Source organism: Cygnus olor, chromosome 5 (assembly GCF_009769625.2).
Source record: "Cygnus olor isolate bCygOlo1 chromosome 5, bCygOlo1.pri.v2, whole genome shotgun sequence".
NCBI classification, from domain to species: domain Eukaryota; kingdom Metazoa; phylum Chordata; class Aves; order Anseriformes; family Anatidae; genus Cygnus; species Cygnus olor.
In genome coordinates this window covers 43,522,088-43,542,078 of record NC_049173.1, presented here as the reverse complement: position 1 = coordinate 43,542,078, position 19,991 = coordinate 43,522,088, and the positions used below count along the sequence as shown (strand labels likewise).

Here is a 19,991-nt window from a genome sequence, read left to right as displayed (position 1 = left end):
GCAAGTGTAACTGAAGAAGTATCAAAGTCACTTGGAGTTAATCTGTTTTAGGTAAACTGATACAATGTTGTTAAATCATGTTTATAAAAGAACACAAAGGGCTCAAGAGAATTGGTAGAGAGAGCCTAAAAACATGCTTTTTTTTTTTTTTTTTTTTTTTAATGAGTCAGAAGAAGAGCTGTCCTTTCTAAATATTCTGTTGCTTCCAACTGCCTAGCTTAGTGCCTACTGACGTGATGCAGAGATTTGGCAGAGCATAAATATTTTTTAAAGCTTACTCATTAACACCTTGGGCCTATCCATCAGCATGATTGACATCAAAAGACAAAGCAAATTTTTTTTTTTTTATAGGACACAACATGTACGAAAGGCTTTCTGTGGGCTAATGCAGCACACCTGACAGATGTGTGAGTCATTTGACACAATGGGTGATATTCATGAACACTCTATCACCTCACAATCAACTCAGTATAGCATTCCTCTATATTTTCTAAATTCCTCTTTCTTCAAAATAAGGAGAATTTAGGAATAACTACACAGGATTCATAGCAAAATCATTTACGTGCTCCATCTCTGAGATGCTACTAATAATGTTGTTCATGACATTATCTGAAATGTTATTAGGAAAATAATAAGGACTTCCTGAACTGTGTCTAAGATATATGCTTCATGTGTTACATGCCATGCACTTTATATTATTACACCAAATGAATCCATAAAGATTAATTGTCGTCAGTGAGTTACGTAGCAGTTCAATAAAGATAACTTGTCACCTTTTGCTAGTCTGCTCAATATTGTCTCTAATGGGTAATAGGCTTCATTACATCCTGCTGTATTTCATGGAGACTCAGCAGACAATATGCAAAAGTGAGAGAGCCAGAATGGGTTTTAAAGTAATATTACCTTTATGAGGGAAGAGAAACAAAGAAACACCCAAAAGAAAATATCCCCTGATTGGAAAAAAACACGCCCCCCAAAACAAACAAACAAACAAACAAACAAAAACAAAAAACACAACAACAACAAATAACAATCTATGAGAAATAGGCACTAAGAATGTGGAATCTTTTAAAAAAATCAGTTTTCTTTTAAGTGATCTGAAAGTCCTTTGATAAATATTTCAGAGGGCTCCTCAGCCTATGTAGAGTAGCAAATGTGTCTGTATTCTGTGGCTTGACCTGCGAGCTCAGACTACAAGCCAGCCTGATTCACACTCATATTCATTGTATTTACTAAGCCCTGCTTCCCATCTTCCATCATGTGCTTTCTGGATTTTTTCCACAGTGTTTGAATCTTGTATTGAATCTTATTTTGATCCAAACAGTGGCATGTTCTCTCTTACTCTGTAGCTCTGAGATAACTTTTTGCGTTGGTTACAAACCCATTTCTTTCTAATGACCTAAGCATTTGGAATGAGTAGCCAGTTTATTTTGAAAGACTAAGCTCTCTTCTGCTGTGGCTAATGAAATCCTGTCTGGACAATCAATATATGGCTGCCCAGAGCACTCATTTATACTTGCAGCAATTGAGGAATGAGAATGAAGAGCTTATCTGAAGGAGTGAAGACTAGAGGACACTACAAATTATTTAGCTATCAGTCTTGCAAAACACTGTACAGGTGACTGGTGCCTGCTGTATTCTCAGGCTCTTGAAGTGGAATTGGTATATTGATGAATGCTTTAATCAATTTGCAAAACCAGAAAGTATCCATGAAGGTGATATGACCCCCAAAGTCCAAGGAAGATATGGAAATTAGGAATGATTTCTGTTATCACATAATAGTAGTCACATTAAAAACATGTGAGTAGAATGCCATAACAATGGTGCTTTATTTAGCACAAACAGTTTCCAAGCAAAGTCAAAAGTTCAGAACAATACCAAAATAGAAAGAAATTTAAAATTGCTAAAACGGTGGAGAAGGTGGCAGACCACATCTATGGTTACAATATCTGAATCCTGATTTGTCCTCTTGTTCTCCTTTCCCCTTCTAAGTCTCTGAGCAGGTGCAGTTTAATCCAGGAAAGAATGAGGGGTGGCTGCCTAGATCTTTAAAACTTCTGAGCTGTTGAATTCCCAGTTCAATCACCTTTAATATCTGCAGGCTGTAATAGCTTTCCAGAAAAGCTTGAGAAAAAAATGATACGAAGTCTTAATACTTTATTTTGTAGCTGGGAAGCTTCAACACGATGAGAGGAAAGTGAACTTTGTCCATGGGGGACAGTCACTGCACAGCGGTTCCTGCTATCACCTCCAGTGGAATCAGCACGTGCTCATTGTTTCTGCAAAAAAAAAAAAAAAAAAAAAAAAGGCTTTGAATTTCAGTCTTTTGCTAGCATTTCAAAAATGTCATTACCCAGTTCCATGGCATCTCTTTCCCTTCTCCATTCCTTCCGTGTGAGGAGGTTTCTCTTCCCACAGACACAGTGCCAGTGGGAGTTCCACACTTGGGTGGAACAGTTGTAGCCTGATTTTTTTTTTTTTACCTTATTTGCTGGATGGCTGGTTTCCTGTCTAGATGTCAGGGGGAAATAACACAGTCCATATAATATTTTTGTTTCTTGGTGTTTCTTGGTGTTTCTTGGTGTTTCATAAACATATGGGCAGGAGTTTTTAGAAGCCTGAAAACAATCCAAGCAAATTAGAGGATTTTCTCATTTCTATAGATAGTATACCAAAATCTCAGCAGAACTAATCTGAACGCTTAGTGTCCCTACTACATGAAAACTCTGCAAAAGGATGTTAATGGGACCTTTGCAACTCCCACTGACATTTCAGTGCTTGGTGTAGTACTAGAGTGGATTCAGTTGCATAGGTCATGTTCTCATTGTGTCTGTTGCCAGGATCCAGTTTTTGACTGCTTGCATAAATGGTGTTCATCCTCTTCAAAAATGCTCAAAGACAGACTTTCCAGGGCATTTCAAAAAAGAACAGCCCTAAAAATCTGAATTAGTTCAGGTAACATTTTTATCTCATCCATATTTCCTTCCAACAAGATGCTACTCACCACAGGGCTTTGTCCTGTATGCTGGGAAAGACAATGGCAGTGGTATTAGGAACATGGTATTTCTCAGTTTCCTTCAAATACCGTCCACTATTCTTTAGTTAAAAGCCTTACAAAGATGTGGGATACCCTTTTTTTTTTTTTAGAGATTGATGTGTGGGAAAGAACAGAGTAAGAAGGATCAGCTGCAAGAGGGTTTGATTCAGTTAGAGGTGGAGAAGCTAGAGGTTGGACTTTTAGCAGTGAAACCAGGCCTTTAAAGCCTTGTGTTGTTTTTGGCAGACATCCTCCTCCTCCCCATCTTATTTACACTCTCTGTTCACGTCAGCTTCTCTTTGCAGCCTGTTATTTGCAGAGCAGAGCTTCTTTGCACTTCCTTCTGCCAGCCTCCAGCTGATCATGAGCTACAGAACAGTCACCCAGAAACCTGTCACCACTGGAAGGGTGCACCAGAATGGGGGATATGGAGTTGGATTGCAAACCCTGTGCGACAGGCTGTGGAAGAGGCTGAGTCAGCCCCTTGCTCAAAAGGCCATTATAGCATTCAGTTGCTGATCTACTTGCCATGTGTGATTGCACATTGCTGTTAAAATGGCATATTGGCCCTAATCCTGAAAAGCTTTCAGACATGTATGCATTCAGTGAGATAAAGGACTATAGGGAGATGTCTACATTTCTAACAAGGACATCATACTGTTTTTTTTTTTTTTTTTTTTTTTTTTTAAAGGTGGGTGCAGTGATCTGTAAGCATTTTGTGACACACGAGTGTGGGCTAAAACATAAATGTACATATATGTGATCTGCACATATATACAGTATATCTCTGTATCTGAGTGACATTACCACATGGATAATAAGGCCTACAAATAGCATAGTCAACAAATTTAGATTGCTATTTTTGTGTTTTTCATTCGTGAACTGCCAAGAAGTAGATTGCTATATCCTCAAATTTATCTTTGAAAATCGTCTACAAATAACATGTCTGTGAAACTTGTTTGACAGGGCGCCTTACGTGATCACCTCTCTATCGATCCACTGAGGCTGTGAGTTTGTTCTAGTCTTTAAACTAGCAAGACTGATTCTTTAGCTCAGACTGTAGCAGCTTATGCTCTCAACTCAAAAAAAAATAATAAAAAAATCCAGAGTTCACTCAGCATTGTGGCCACTGTGCAAAATTCTTACAAACCTAAGAATTTTTATTCTGCAACTGCCTGAGAGTTTGATATCAATTTTCAAAGAATATTACACTTTTCCCACTGCTTAATATATAGCAAAGTATAAGGAGAAAGATTGGGAACACAAGGTTCATCAGAGCTCGACGAGCATGCTAATCATACTGTGCTCCTCTTACAGACTTTGCTGTCAATATGAAGCAAGTATGTCAGTGATAGACTTGCTCAACCACAGTACCCAAACTACATAAATATAAATAAATTACATATACTTGCCTTTTTACTGTGCATGAATGTATACATTTATATTTATATACACATATATAGATTTACTGGCAACAACAACATTTTTATTTTACTAGATTATCAGTTCTTTACTTGAACTAATCCAAGGCACAAATACTAATGTTTTCTTGCCTGGTCTCTCCCTCTCTCCCTCAGTTCAAAATATTTCAGTGAAAAAGAGGGAATTCCAAGGTAAAGATTTCCAAGAAAAGTCATTTTTTTTTTTTTTTTTCAGTTGATGAGTCTCATAATTTGGGGCAAAACAGTGTTTCCTGAAAGAGAGGGACCAAAGGGGTTGTTACCTCATTAATTTTACCTTAACAGCAGCTGATGCAGTATGTGCATTACAGTCCACATTTTCTTTATTGCAACACAGCTGGTACACTCTGGACTGCTTGTCTTCCCACACTGAGTCGAGTTTGTCCATCTCATTAACAGTTGTGTACAGCTCAATGCTTGTCGTAGAGGAAATTCAACAAAACTTTCTGAGGTAGTAGGTACTCCTGGTGCTCAGGGCTTAGTCACTTCAAACATGCCAGGGTTCATTGCCTAGGGAATATGAAGGGAAGTTCTGAATCAAATCTCTCTCTCTTTTTTTTTTTTTTTTTTTCTCTCCCCCCTCCCATCCTTGAATGCTTTACCAAAGCCTCCAATTCCTTATATTTTATCGTTTCTTCAAAGACAGCCAACCTTTTTTCCTTCTGACTGATCTTGAATGAGTGTGGCTATTGGGCAGCAAAAGAACTGCTCTGGCAAGTCACTAAAGAGGGTTTTTGTGCAGGGCATTAGCAGGCTGGGTACCTCCTGAGGAGCTGAAAACCTACTGGCCTGCCAACTGCACTGTCAGTTCAGATCAGCAGGTATCATGATTTTTTTTCTATTTTTTGGTTAAGTGAAAGTTTAACAATGTTTCTTGAAGAAAATAATGCTATGAGAACACTAAAAGCAAGATGATTTGATATTTTCACCAGCAGTGTGGCTGGTGATACAGAGAATGAATTAGGGCTAGTGCCCCATCACACCTTATCTGTATCTTTGCAACCTCATGCTTTAATCAAATTGTTCTTGCACCCTCTTCTTCATCAAAACCTGTATTCTTTGAAGTGAGATTGAGTCTGAAGCACTCTACAGCAAAAGGGCTATATGTGTAGAAGTTGCATTGGACTCTACAAGCCTATGTTTTGTCCTGACTCAATCAGTCTATTCTGTTTGCACATGAGTGGGCAGTACTGGAAACCAGATTCACTGGAAATCACAAAACAAAAAGAAGCCTGAGATTACAAAATCAGTAGACTGTACCTTGAAGATCACGTGATGTGTCTAAAAATCCTCCAGTATGCATTGAAAGGGGCCCTACCGTGTTATCCCTGAAAGTGTGTAAGGGCAGGCTAGATGGGGCTTTGGGCAACCTGGTCTGGTAGGAGGTGTCCTGCCTATGGCAGGGGGGTTGGAACTGGGTGGTCTTTAACGTCTCTTCCAACCCAAACCATCCTATGAGCCCCTTTTCTTTAATACAGGAAAGATATACACAAAAACATTTTTAGGAAGATGTTGGATGTGAACAGGCAGTGTTGGATAATGAGAATATCTCATCGTCAAAAATAAAGGAAACTTTTCTGACATCTCAGACCAGTGTTTTTTAGCTCCCCATATATTGGTTTTACATACATAAAGCTAAAAATCTTGCATTTTCTTAGATCAGAAAAGCAATATATATTCATAAAATTACAACATACTTTAAAAAAAAATGGAAAATGGAAAGGAAAATATTCAGAGATGGAGAAAAAAATTATATATATATTATATATTATGGACATATATATAGTATATATACTATATATATATTCTATATCATGTAGTCTTGACGTTTCAAGTTTCACGAAGAGGTTTTGCAGGACAACTGAACGAACTGAACAGGGCCCCGAAGGCTCATGTTCAGATCTAAAATGCGTTCCTCCCCGGGGGCTGTGCTTCTTGCACCTCCGCTCCCCGCGGCAGTCGGGGGTAGCTGCCCACGGCCGCCCACCCGCGCGAGGCACCGCCTGCAGTCTGCCGGGAGGCCACGAGATGGCGGTGCGCCCCCTCTTACCGCACCGCGCTCCGGCCCCCCGACCAGGCCCCGGCGAGGCCTCGCTGCCCCCCAGCCCTCCCGCACTTCCAAAATTCAGGCGGAACTCAAGCGGAAACACGATTAAACAAAAATACAGTTTCCTTCTGTTGGAGTGTGATGTTTGTCACTGTGTAGCTGGAACAAAAGGCGGGCAGTGCCAACAGGTATTCGGTGCTCGCGAGGGCAGGGAGGGAGCAGGGCCGCGGACCCGCCGCGTTCGGCTGGGGGTCCCCGGCTGCAGCCCCCCGGGAGCCGGGGGCCGGGAGCGCGGCGGTGCCCGGCCGGGGGCGCTGCCTAGGCGGCGGGAGCTGCCAGCGGTAAGGCCCCGCGGGAGGGCTGCTGCTCCCGACGCCCTTCCCTCTAGGTCTCCGAGTACCAAAACGCTCTCCAGAAGTCAGACAGCATCGTTTCAGCCTTTTGGTCCCTTTCGGGACAAGCACAAACTGCAAGCCTTTCAGTCGTAAAGGTTTTACCCAACTTTAGTCGTGCTAAAATCTGAAAATGATTTTTTTTTTTTTTTTGTCAGAGGATGACTATTTGAGTGAGTCTGGCAGTGAGTGGACAAAGTTCTCACAAGCTGCCTCGTCAGGCCTGATGATTCAGCCTGGTGCAACAGCAAACTTGTGATTTGTCTCTGAGTGCTTTGCCATATTGTATTCTACGAACACATGGAAATTAATCCTTAGTGACAACAGCTTGGTAATCATCAACGGGGATGAATGTTCAGAGTTCAATTCCTAACAGCGTTCTTGTATCAAGAAATTTCACCTTCTAGCATCATTTCCTCACCCAGTGCCCTTGAATTGATCTTTTATACTCATCCGTTTCAGCATCGATATTGTTCAGGGTAAAGGCTGTCTGGTAATTAATACATACGCACAATATTTACACAGTGCCTGGCACGCTTACATGCTTTTACGTCATAAAACATTCAGTAACAGTTATAAGTATGACCAATGAGCAAAACCAAAGTAAAACCATTAGTTTTATGTGTTTGTCTTAACGGTGGCCTTTGACTAGTTGTGTTCTTTGAATGTGAAACTCAAGGAACGTGAATATAGTAAAGGATTTCAAATGGCCCTTTCAGTTCTGTTTTATATGGCCTGTGTCTACAAGCAAGCTGTTTACACAAACTCCGGAAATTGGGTAAGTGCTTATATAATGCTTCAGGATCTGGTTTCAAAAAGAGAAATGTCTCATTGGGTGCGTAATATACTGCTGTAAATGGAAGTCATACCAAGGGTGAATGTTGGGAAAAATAACTGTTATGAAAACCCCTTCCATGCCCCCATTTTCCCAGAAGTTCTTGGCTTTTTTAGAAAATGTGAATTTCCAAATGGGATTAAGGTAGTCCTCGTTGGAGGAGCTTGGAAAATAAAAGCACTGCCTGTTATTGCATGAGTGTTTCTAGTAGAATAAGTGAAATACGGCTGAGACATTTTGTTCTTTTCTACTTAAACAGGCCGTATGAATTTTGAGAAATAACACTTGGTATTTCACTCCCATGTATTATCTTTGATGTTCTTTTTCTCAGGGGGTCTAGAGATATTAGGAATTATCTACCCAGCCAATTCATTTCCTTTAGAGCCAAATCATTTATTCTGAATAAACACTCTTGTCCTGGATGTATATGTATACTCCTACATATCCACACACGTAATTTTTACAATCGAGCTAGTAAAAGAGGCTAAAGAATATATGCAAACAGCTGAGAGTGGGAGGCATTGATTATTAAATGAAGCAGTTGAGTCCAGAGTACAAGTAATTGTGTAGAAACATCCATTTTTATAAGAGTTGGATGACACACTGAGCTTGGCTTGTGAAAAACATTTTAAAGTCATTTATTTTCTCTCTTTAAAAGATAAACACTTTTGTTCAAGGTTCTGCTTATAATAGGAGGTCTGTTCTACCCTGGGTCCACCACTGATGAATGTTGGTTGTTGTTGAGCTGGCAGCAGAGTAGAGAAATCTTGATAGAAGTGGGTTTGCTTCGGAGATTTACAGAAGTCTTTTTTTTTTTTTTTCCTTTCTTTTAATGAGTGCATGTGCATGATGGCATTGAGAACAGGGAACAATTTTAGAGGGTAATAATCTCTGTAATTGCTGGAACAAGATTTCCTGAGTTCAGCCACTACAAATTCCAAAGACTGAGTCTAAGCCTCTTCCCTACGTGTATGCTCTGAGTTGTGGGATGGAGACAGAGTGATTCCTTGCATGTTCCCTGAGCTACAGAGCAGAGTAATGGGGACAGGCAGTAATTTGCAGTACTGGCAAGAGCCCTATTCTCTGCTGTCCCAGAGATGAGATAATCAACAACTGTCAGATCCCCATCAGGCTTCTGCTGAAGCTGTATATGTCTGCTTAAGTTATGATGTGTATAAGAAAAAGCAGCTTTTTGTTCAGGTCCCAATTATGTTTAGTCTCTATCATTGCTGATCAGATTCCCATTCCCTCTTTGTTCCCCTTGGGCTTCTTTTGGGTAACAAGGGGCACTGCCAGTGAACAGGGCACCTGGTCTGCAGTGTGTGCTCCAGCGCGTAGTCTCCCATCATGCCTTCAGACTTGCAGCAGGTGCATGAGCTGGAGGGCCTTTCCTCTTCTGATATTTCAATAGGATCAGCCCCGGTCTCCAGTTTCCTTCACAGCAAGCAGCCTTCAGTTTTCTTTGCAACAGCAGGTAATTAACTATCTTGCCACTCACCCTGTTGGAGCATGTTGCTGTGTTCCAGCACTGGAAGTCTTAACCAAAAGATAAAAAAACATAGTCATCTATGAGGAAGATTTAATCTGCTAATGATATTACTTTAGTTCTCAGTAGTGAAGATCAAGCCGTTTTGTATTACAACGGAAATTTTATTTATTTATAATCATTACTTTTCTGTGGTTTAATATGAAAATCATTGCCTCAGGAAAAAAACAAAAACAAAAACAACTTTTTTTTTGTTGACTACTAATTTTAAGCAGCACTTCAATGTCTGACAAGGGGAGTGCTTGATGTTAATTATTTTTTGATGTGAGCATAATCATGTACAAAATTTGCTTTCATGCACAGTCTTCCATGTAAGTTTATGTTTTTGAAATCTGAACCTTAGCAGGGAACAAAATAAACACTTACAGTCTTCAGAGTTATTATAATCTGATTGTCATAGAACAAAATACCTTGTCATCTTCCACTACATGGCTCTTCCATATAGCTGTTGATTTGCATCATTTATTCTGTTATACTTCATTGATTATGTTACTTCAAAATTGTTGGTTATTCAGCCTTACAGCCATTCCAACAAGAAAAGGTAAATATAGGATAAACTGTATTTTAGATTCTTACAAACAAAGCCCTCAAAGCTGGAATTCTAAATTCAAACGTGGTGACATTGATGACCTCTGGGATGAAATAGAACTGGATTCTGGATCAAGAAAGAGGAGTAAATTTGGACTAAAGGAAGAGTTTGTATCCATGCTAAGCTGCCACTTAAAACGTCTAGATCTGGGGGAATTTTAACAAATTGAATTTGCTCCCTCCACTGGAATAGTTTTGGCACACATATGTTATGAAAGACAGTGTCTAGATATTGATATACAGCTTTCTTACATACAAATGCTTTTAAACTCTATATAATTGTTCTATTTTTAGTAATAGCTTTCAGAAAGTTATCAGAAATGCTTTAGGAGAAAAGTTTTATGCCAGTGACCTTAAAATTGTTTTCCAGGTAGCTAGTTGTGTTTTCAAGTCATTTGTGCCATGAGTATCTCTTTAGAGATAAGATGTGTTATATAGGAAAAATAAACTTTGTAAGAAAAGAAAGTAACTGATTTACAAAAGCTGTAGACATCCCATTCTTTTGTAAATACAGTGCAGGTCATAATGCTTAGCTTTACTACATTGTTATTCTTTGTGTGTTTTCTCATTTCAAACGTATCAAGAGGATGAATAAGACAGGAGAAGCAAGAGAGGTATCCGCATGTGTGTCATTCAGCCAATATGTGTATACACACACACACCTATATGTATATATCAAGTAAATGCTTATAATTTCAAAATGATGAAATACTACAGAGAAATTATAACCCTATAAGTCATTTACAGCTATTGCAATTCTGGTTAATACGTTCCCAAATGTTTTTTTTTTTTTTTTTTTTTTTCCTGGCACAGATGGTAACATCATAACTTCAGATCTCATTCCCAGCCATTGCTGGCTGTTCTTGGGTGTGGGAAGAGGTGATGATTAGCTAAGACAAAACTAGCTGTTCACAACATCTTGTTGGAACTTTGTTGTTATTGGTGATAAAAATGGCTTTGGAATAAACTGAAGACTTTCATAGGAAAATGCCTGTTTCTGTCATTTTTTTTTTAAAGTCAGCTGTATGTGCAATTATATAATTGATGTTTCCAGTGCTATATATTTCTTTTGTTTACATGCTTTTACACATTAAGGATATGAGAATGTTTCAAATAGGGAAGACAGCAGGCATTACCATGAGAATTTGTAAACATAACAACGTTCTTTGAGAACATAAAGTGTCTACATTTGTGAAGTTCTTAGATACTATTGTGCCATTTCAGCCTTTCCGTACAGTTTTTTATTTTTTCTATGACACTTTCAATGGATTTTAGTCCACAGAAAGCACATTTGTATCATTTTCCATTCTGTTACTGAAAGGACTATAGTGTTTCAGGCCATTTACAATGTATTCCTGTGCTTAATCACTGAGCTTAATTTAAGAAAGAACACTTGAAAACTGGGTATTTCTCATGCTTCCATAATTAATTGCAGTTAGGCGTTTTGCTGCTTCTGCTTTTTAGTCTTATGTGGAATTGGGTAAGGATCTGTTATGCAGGAGAAGGTACAAACATGGGAAGACCAAAAGAGATCACAAGTGGAATAAATCAGAATAGTGGATTTGTCTTGCCAAATGTTGGAACTGATGTCAAACATACTGCTGCGATTACTTCTAATTCAGCAGGTCAATCTTGTCCATGAATTTTCCTCTACATTTCTCAAATTGTTTCAGCTCTTCAGTGACTTTACAGCATCCTTCCCTGACACCTTGACTGATAAATTTATTACTGGCTGTAAGTGTGTGTTGTGAGGTAAAGCTATCCTCTATGTTTACATTGATCTCATGTTGAAAGGAGAAAAGAATAGTTCTGAAAGCTTTGGATCTGGGAACATCAGGAATGTCAGCTAATACCTTTCCAAATTTTTTTTTTTTTTAGTAGTCCAAAAAAGGTTTTTAAGGTCTTATTTACAGCTAATGCATATAGAAGGACTTGAAAATTAAAAGCAGCTCTGGCATGCTCACTTTCAATTTTTATGTAATTTCAATAGCCTAAGCCTCTGGCTACTTGGCTCTGCATTTCACTGTCTCCTTACCATCTGGAAGAGCTACAGCACTCTGCATTCTGTGCATGTAATCCAGGATGCTTACGACCCCATTTTCCAAGGTTTTTGCAAGCTCTTTCTGTGTAAAAATATCAGCCTCCAAAATGCTTGCTGCAATTGATATTTCCATAAAGGCTGAAGTATAGGAATATAATGGATTTTCCACATCAGCTAACAATTAAAGTGCTTTATAGTGTTTTCTATAGATATTTTTCCCTTTCCCACTTTATCCATGTTTTTCTACTTTGATTCACTTAGTGGCCTCAGCTTACTGCCCTTGCCAGCCTCCTCACCTGAGGCCATCTTGAGTTCTTCCCTTTGGGGAGTTTCTGTGAAATTCCTTTCCCAGCCTGGTCTGGTCCTGGCAATGCAACCAGCTTCCGTTTGCTCTTACATTTGCTCTGTTAGTTCTTTAATGGGCATTCTGTGTGTTCCCGTGAGAGCCATTACAGGCTGGTTTAGGTGGGTGCAATGTGTGGGATGGAATCCCAAACAGTTCTGGAGGCAAAGACCCTTTCATCTGAGCAGCAGCTTCTGCTTCCAAAGGATAGCAAATCCACAGGATATGTATTAATAGGATTTTTCCATTGTGTCAGTAGGATTTTTCCATTCTTAGCCTGTGGAATTCTGATGATTTTTTGTAGGTGTTAGAGCTAGACTGGGTCCAGTTGCTGATGTATCAGCCTCTCAAATTTTCACTACTATGCAATCCACTTTTGCTGGTTCTGTGCTGGATTTCTCAGCTGGCTGGCTTTGATTTAGGCAGTTCAAGTTTCAGGGCATTTTCATGCATGCAGCTTAAAGTGCAGCAGGACTCCTTTACGAGCAGGATACCCCATCATCAAGCTCTGTATATCAAAGCAGCTCTTGGGCCTCTCACTGTAGACCTGAAAGAAATGTGGCTGCCCATGCAGCATGCTGCAGGTGGGAGTACTGCTGTGCATGTGTAGGTCCCGACAACCTGCAAGAAAGAATGCTGCAGACAAACTGTTTAATCATTTTCTAAAAGAAAAAAAAAAAGTGATATGAATGTGATGGAATGATTAGTCTTAAGAATGTTTTGTTCTGGAAACTAAATTTAGAGCTCTTTTAGGATATAGGACTCCCAGATCTGCAATATGTTTCCCAGGAACCCCAAATTCTCTGTAACCTTCTTCATTTTGTTATTTATTAGATATGCTCATATGTCAACTATAATTTGGAAGGACAACAAAATTTGCTTATGTGGCTAATACTGGTAATATTTTGACAAGCAGTTGCATTTTTTTACTTCAAATTATTATTTGTAGAAATAAGAGCTTAGTGTCCAGAATCAGTTTTGATGAATTTCCCAGGAGAAGAAATTGCTAGAAAAAAAGGTTTTAAATAGTCAAAGTACCTTTTGACATTTTTAATTGAGGAAATTGAATTCACTTTATTTTATTTTTTATTTTAGTGAATTTATTATTTATTAATATTTAGTGAATTGGCAGTCACTTTTTTTTTTTTTAATCACCAAAATATTCACAAAGATTCTGTCTCTACTATTTATCTCTACAAATAACATTTTACTGTAACATATTCAGACTGATTTGTCAACCCCGTTGCTCATAACAGACAAGGTTCACTGAAATACGTGTTTGAAATGGTGGTCCTGTTATGCTTCCCTCTACCATGATAGAATGGTAGTGTGAAAGTTCTGATAAAAACTATTTCATATACAAGATATGAGAGTAAGAGTTATTCAAATAATATACAGATTTAGCTCTTGGTCCTTTCAGTAAAACTGCTAGCAGAGTGTCAATTAATGGTGTTTGCTCTGGTGTATTGTGATAAGTGGATCTGTGCTAATGGACAGACTGGACCATGGCCAAATCTAGAACACCTTGGAGTTGGCAGAAGTAGCAGTACTTGGTCAATTACCAACATGAACTAGTCTCAAACTAGTTCTGAGCTCCTTATCAACCTGATGGGCTATCTTGCCTGCTTTGTGAAGGTTTTAGACTTATGAGCAGTTTGGCATGTACAGTGTCTTTTCATTACTTCTGTTTGATTTACATGCTGCCTTTGAAACTGTTAACCAAAGTGATGGCCTTGAGCACCTTGCAGGACTCTTGGGCTTGCTCAAGACCTGAGACCCAAATGTCTAATTTCTGTGAGCAGTGCCGGTGGTTCTTAACAGTCCTCCAACCTTGTTTAGCATGAGTTTTCTCTGAGTCCTCTGGAAAGTTTCTAGATTTTCAGATGCAGTTTGACTTTGCACTTTCAGTGAACTGATACTGATATAAAAAGGATATACAACTTTACCCTTTTCATCTTGCTTAAGACTGTGTGTGTTATATTCAAATGCTTGTCCTCTTCATTTCAGTATTTTCCTAAACAGATTTTGTTAATTTACTCTCCCATTTTTTGTTGTGAGGAGCTTTTGAGGAAAACCTCAGTGTTTTTTTAGTTTATGTGATTAAAATTCTCAAACGGCTTTCCAGTCAGCTGTTAGTTCTGCAATAAGCTTTAATAAGAAAACAAAAGGTGTTTGATGTCATCTCAGAATGTCACACAGGAGAAGGAGATGTGAACTTGTGATTAGCATCAGGCCTGGGCTTCCAGCGAGTGGTGTGGGAGCTGCTGCTGTTACACATATTGTGCTGCTGCATGAGTGGGAGGAGATGAAACTTCTGCCATTTCTATGGCATCACTCAGCAAGGTGTAAATGAAGTATGAAATAAAAACTCTCAACCCACTCAGTGCACAGACAGAAAAAAGATAGTGCTTTATACTTGCTGCTGTGATAGGCTATTTGCTGTAATATTAACCTTACACAGTGCCAAAATGCTCTCTAAGTTTTACAATCTCAGGTCAAAAGAGAAATGATTTCTTGTTAGTTCTCCTCCTTTTTCTCTCTTTTCACCAACATGCTACTGCACGTCAAAGCTGGTGATGCAGAGCAGGAGTGAGGTGAAAAGACTGACAAGGGGATTTTGTTCTCAGAGAAAGAAATTCTGTAAGTGAATCAGTAGGCGCAATTTGCAATGAACTTCAGGGTAAAATGATAAAACACCACACACTGGATGCAGCTACAGATTTAGAAACATTTGTTGTCTTCATTTTATTGAGCTCAACCGGGTGATTTGGAAGGAAGGAGCCATAGGTGGTAATGTATCTGTGCTATGTTTAAATTCATTAGCACCAGGGAGTCTGTTTGTGTTGCTAGGTAGCTTATTTGGTGTGGTAGCAGTCTTTGGAAGGAAATGCTTTTCAGGCCCAGATTTGCCCCTAGGTCTTGCCCTCACAGCTTAACAAATTGCTACCTAGATCCTTGTGGGATCCCACTCATTATTTTTAAGCCATAAACAAGTCTCCTGGCAGCCTTCTTTTTATTTGGCTGGAAATGTTCAGTTGTTGAAGCCTCTGAGCTAGATCCTAAGCTGGTGTAAATAATGCAGCTTCACTGATGTCAATAAAATCAGGCCAGTTTATACCAGCTGAAACTCTGTCCCTTCAGAAGCAAGGCAGCCCCTAATCTCCATGCCATTCACATAGAGGTGAATATTATATTTTCCTTTTTTTTTTTTTTTTTTTAAATCCTTGTATGTCCTTTGTAGAACTAAGTGATTTGTGCTGCAGACACTGCCGAGAAATAGAAAGAAGTGAGATGGGTGCTGATTTAAAATGCTGGACACCTGGACCCCTGTTGTGTTCTGCTAGAGACCTCTGCGTGGCACCATTGTTATTTCTCTTTGTGCTCCCATTCTTCCCCTTTTATTTTCCAGTCATAGAAAAGCATGGGGATAAAGCTGGTAAATATTGCAGTAGATACTGCAGTAACAGGAGCTGCAGTGTAGAGGGGCATCCAGTACCATCACTGCAGAACAAGCATAAACTGAGAAATGGAGCTTCTGAACAGTGACCAAGACTCTGCTCAGCTACTGGGCAGCTGCAAAAAGGAAGGGTCATACAGGAAGCATCATATATGGACTTGTGTGCAGAGTGGGGTCCCTGCTGATTACACTGAGTAATAAAGTGACATGGATTCATACCAGGGATGAGCTTTCTGTAAGACTGCACAGAAGGTAAGGGGATGCGAGACACCTGGCGCTGCATTCAGGGTGATTCAGCCTATAGAATCAGCTTTGGGAAGGGAGGATAAATTCTGGTGGGAGGGGTTTATGTAAATGCCATTCTGATTAAAGCAGGGAGCATGAAGGTAAGAAGTTACAGCCTGCTCTGTCTTGCAGTGCTTGCTAGTGATACCGTGTCCATAGGGAAAGCTTTGTGATAAGAAATGAAAACAGCAAGAGTCAAAGAAAGCCAGGCACCTTTGTAAAGATGTGAAGGAAACTGGGTCATTAAAACACTCTTCAGGCTTTCAAGAGGTATGGGGAAGACCAGAATAGTGCATGTGCAATGTCTGCATTAAGTCTTAAGAAGGCCAATAATCCTTTTGGTGCACAGAAGTGAATATCACCCACCTGGAGAAAAGTCTGCAGTACAGTCAGGTGAGGACAAAATTGGAAGGCCATTTGAAAGTAGGACAGTAAGGGTCTTGGGCTGGCTGGTAGAGCTGTATTCCCCATTATGTTCCTTAATGCAATTACTTAATTTGTTGTGCAATTGCTAGAGAGTGAATTTTATCTATTTCTGCCCTTCAATAAATTCTAAACAAAATAAAGCTTCCTCATGGTTATATATTGTGAGGGTAGTAGAAATAAGGCTTACGCTGCTGCAAAGTCAGACACAGGAGCAGTGCATTAGGTGGGTTAATAAAAATCTCAGCCTAATCAGGTAATAGGTGCCACAATAAAAATTATTTTCCTGTAGAATAAAAATGTCTGTGAAAGAATGTTTTAGATACCCCATATAGGATCAATATAGGGCAGGACTCAGATTTATCATGTCTGTATCTGTTTGGTCACAAAAGTATTGCACTGTAATATGTAAGTTCTGGTCAGATGCACATTTATAAAATAATGCTACATTGTTCTGGTAAGCAAGTTCAAAAACTAAACATATCATTTGCATAAGGATGAGTCCTTGATGATCCTATTCTTTATTTATAGTTTGCAAATGAATGCTTACAAAACCAAGAGATATACATTCACTCACTACTAATTTATAGCCATGTTACTTCAGAATTGTCTCTGAAATTATTACATACAAGTTAAATTCAAACTATTCATTTACACCACTGCTGACAAACAGCATTCTGATTTTTTTCTAGGGAAAAGAATGGATAATAAAGAGAATCAGTAGAAAAGCTTTTTAAAAACTTAATTTTATAATATTTATTGTTGCTTTTACTATATTTATTTATTTATTTACTTTGAAAGAAATAAAACAGGTGATAGAAACCAAACAAAACCACAGAGGATCCTGGGTCATTTAAGTAAGTGAACTACCAGCTAGCAAATGCAGTTTAACGTAGAAAAATGTTAAACAATTCATCTGGGAGGAAAGAATCAGTCTAAGAAATATGTACTAAATATGTAGTCATCCAGCATACTGATTAGGAAAGAGGTAGAATAGTGATGGAGAAATGACTGAAAACATGAGTTCCAGTGCACTGTAGCATTAAGAATTTTGAACAATATATTAAAGAAGAGAAGGCTGCATAGCCATAATAGAGGATGAATTGAAATTTCATTTAAAACAGGATTACAGTTCCTCAGATTTTTTTCCTCAGTGGTTGAAGAATAAGGAAAATAGTTACTCATAGCACTTTTCATATTAATGAAACATTCCCTGCAACTTTTGCAAAGAAACGACTGCTTCTAGAGAGTCTGCTCTCATCAAAGACACTGTTCCAGTTAGAAAACAAATACCAAACCAGAAATTTCAAGCTGTGCAGATGCACGTGTGTGCAAACATGCACTAATGGGTATTGATATTTTAGGCTTATTCTCCTATGAAACTGCAATGTAATGCAAGGAGTGCTGCACTGAGTGGTTAACTGCCATGTATCCAAATTAATGACCAGAATGGTAAAGAAATAATTTCTGCTTTTCAGTTCTCAGAGTCTGTCCTGCAGCTTCTTCACAGAAACCAGAGGTAAGTGGGAAGGCAGGCTGGATGGCAGGGGCTGTGCATTCAGCTTGCAGGCACCTTAGGGTAATGAGTTTTTCCTGAGTATCAGGTGTTTTCAGATGTGTGTAATTATTGGCAGTACTGCAGAAAATGCTCTACTGATGCTGTGTGGGTATAGCTATTCACATGCCATGCTCCCTTGCTCAGGCTCTTATCAAGCAAAATATTTTTTTCCATGATTCCAGCATGGCCATCTGTATCAACATGACTCCTATATTCCTGTTTAAATCCTTCTATGCTGTCTCAAGCCTTTTTTTTTTCTATTGGGCTATACAATCAACAGCTAGAAAAGCATGATGCATCAGTGCTGAGTGGCCTGTGTGTTTGTATGTGCCTGTGCAGGGCTGCGTGGTTCTGCAGGGAGGGAAGTAGGGCCATGGCACTGCTGCACAGCTCACACCCAGGGCTCTGAAAAATATCCTGTGGCCAACAGACGCATGGCAATTTCAGTGGTGCTGTACTCACTGTCTGCCTGGCAGGACGTCAGGGGCTCTGCCCAGAGCTGGCAGGATAGAGTATGTGCCTGTGTCAGCTGCTTCTGTTTGCAGTGCAGTGTTTTAGCACTATCCTCATTTACACGGACAATTTAACCTCTTAGACAGGGAACAGGCATCCTTGCCTTTCTGTCAGCATGACTAGGAAGACACTATGCCCAAATGAAGGGTGAGCCGAGCAGTCATGAGTAGGAATATCTCACACTGGAGCCTGATGTAATAGGTGTTTTATGCATCACTGCGTGAGAATGGGAGGTTACCCGGCAGCTGCAGTGGTGGGGCCGAACACTCTGTGGCATTCAGTCCACCAGTTGTCAAAAGCTGCACTGCTGCAGCAAGAATGCCAAAGAGATGCAGAAACATGCAAGGCGTTCATGCTCTGCCATGCAGACATAGGACATCCTCAGGCTGTCTGCGCAGTCCTGCTTCCCAGCCAGTTCTCTGACAAAAAGCCCACTATCTTGCCGTTCAGAAGAATCGCATTTTGGTGGAGTTGTATGATGTGGTCCATACGTGTGTCAGAATCTCTATAATATTATTCCATTGTCATTTATCCTTATCCCTGAAATGGCAGAACTTTGCATTATGCAGATGCCACTTAACATCTATCACAGCAACTCCCTGCACAGCTAGACTGCAACAGGTGACCAAATAGTTTGGCTTCGTTTTCAAATAAATGCTTATTTATGCAAATGTATGCTTTGAATATGCTTATGAAGAGCGGGCTGAAGAAAAATATCCTTTGCTTTAAGGAAAGAGCAACTGCAGGGGTCCTCACTGAAATCCCCTTTGCCTGACTTTAGGTAGAGGCCAGAGACCAGTAGATGGCAATCTCCGTCTGTCACAGAAGAGCAGGGTTTTAATGCAGGGGCTCTTGTGTGCATCTTCCCTTTGCTTATTACAGTTTACTTGAAGGTCAAAACGACCTGAAAATCGTAGGCAGCCTTTGTTAGGCTCAGAATGTCAGAATCTGGAAAAGCACAGCTGAAGTTCTGCTTTATGCAAATCCCAGTTAGCTGGATCTGTAAAAAGGAACCTAACCTAATGGTATGAATTTGTGCTAATCTTTTTCATTTTTAAGTAGAAGACAGAGAGTTATTTTACAGCATTGTTGTGCTTTTCCTCCTGTGTGCTGCTAATCTTTTAATGCACTCTTTAGAAAAAAGAAAATGGCTGTTTTCTCTGCACCCCACATTTTTTTCCCCCAGTGTTTAAAATCAGAAGAAATAACGTGATCTTCAGCTGACTTAAAAAGGAGTCAAGACACAAAAGAAAAGCATTTACCTGCTATAGTGACGAATCTGCCATGCTAGAGTAATGTGTCCAAGCAGCAATGTGAGAGTCTAGTTTAGCATTTGAAATGGAAAATGGATGGTATTAAAGCTATCACTGTGTAATTTTTATGTTTTTTTTTTTTTTTTATTATTGCAGAACAGAAGATTAATGCTGCTAATTTCAGTTATGTGAAAACTGTGAACTGATAAAGGA

At 39.4% G+C, this 19,991-nt stretch overlaps 1 long non-coding RNA gene across 1 annotated transcript in view; it reads left to right on the top strand.

Annotated features, from left to right (window-relative positions):
• Window positions 1-15,701: 15,701 nt before the first annotated feature.
• LOC121071500 overlaps window positions 15,702-19,991 on the top strand; it is a 39,350-nt gene continuing 35,060 nt past the window's right edge. The window contains exons 1-2 of the long non-coding RNA XR_005820636.1: window positions 15,702-15,998; window positions 17,940-17,973. This is a non-coding gene — a long non-coding RNA (uncharacterized LOC121071500). The remainder of the gene's footprint in view (window positions 15,999-17,939; window positions 17,974-19,991) is intronic.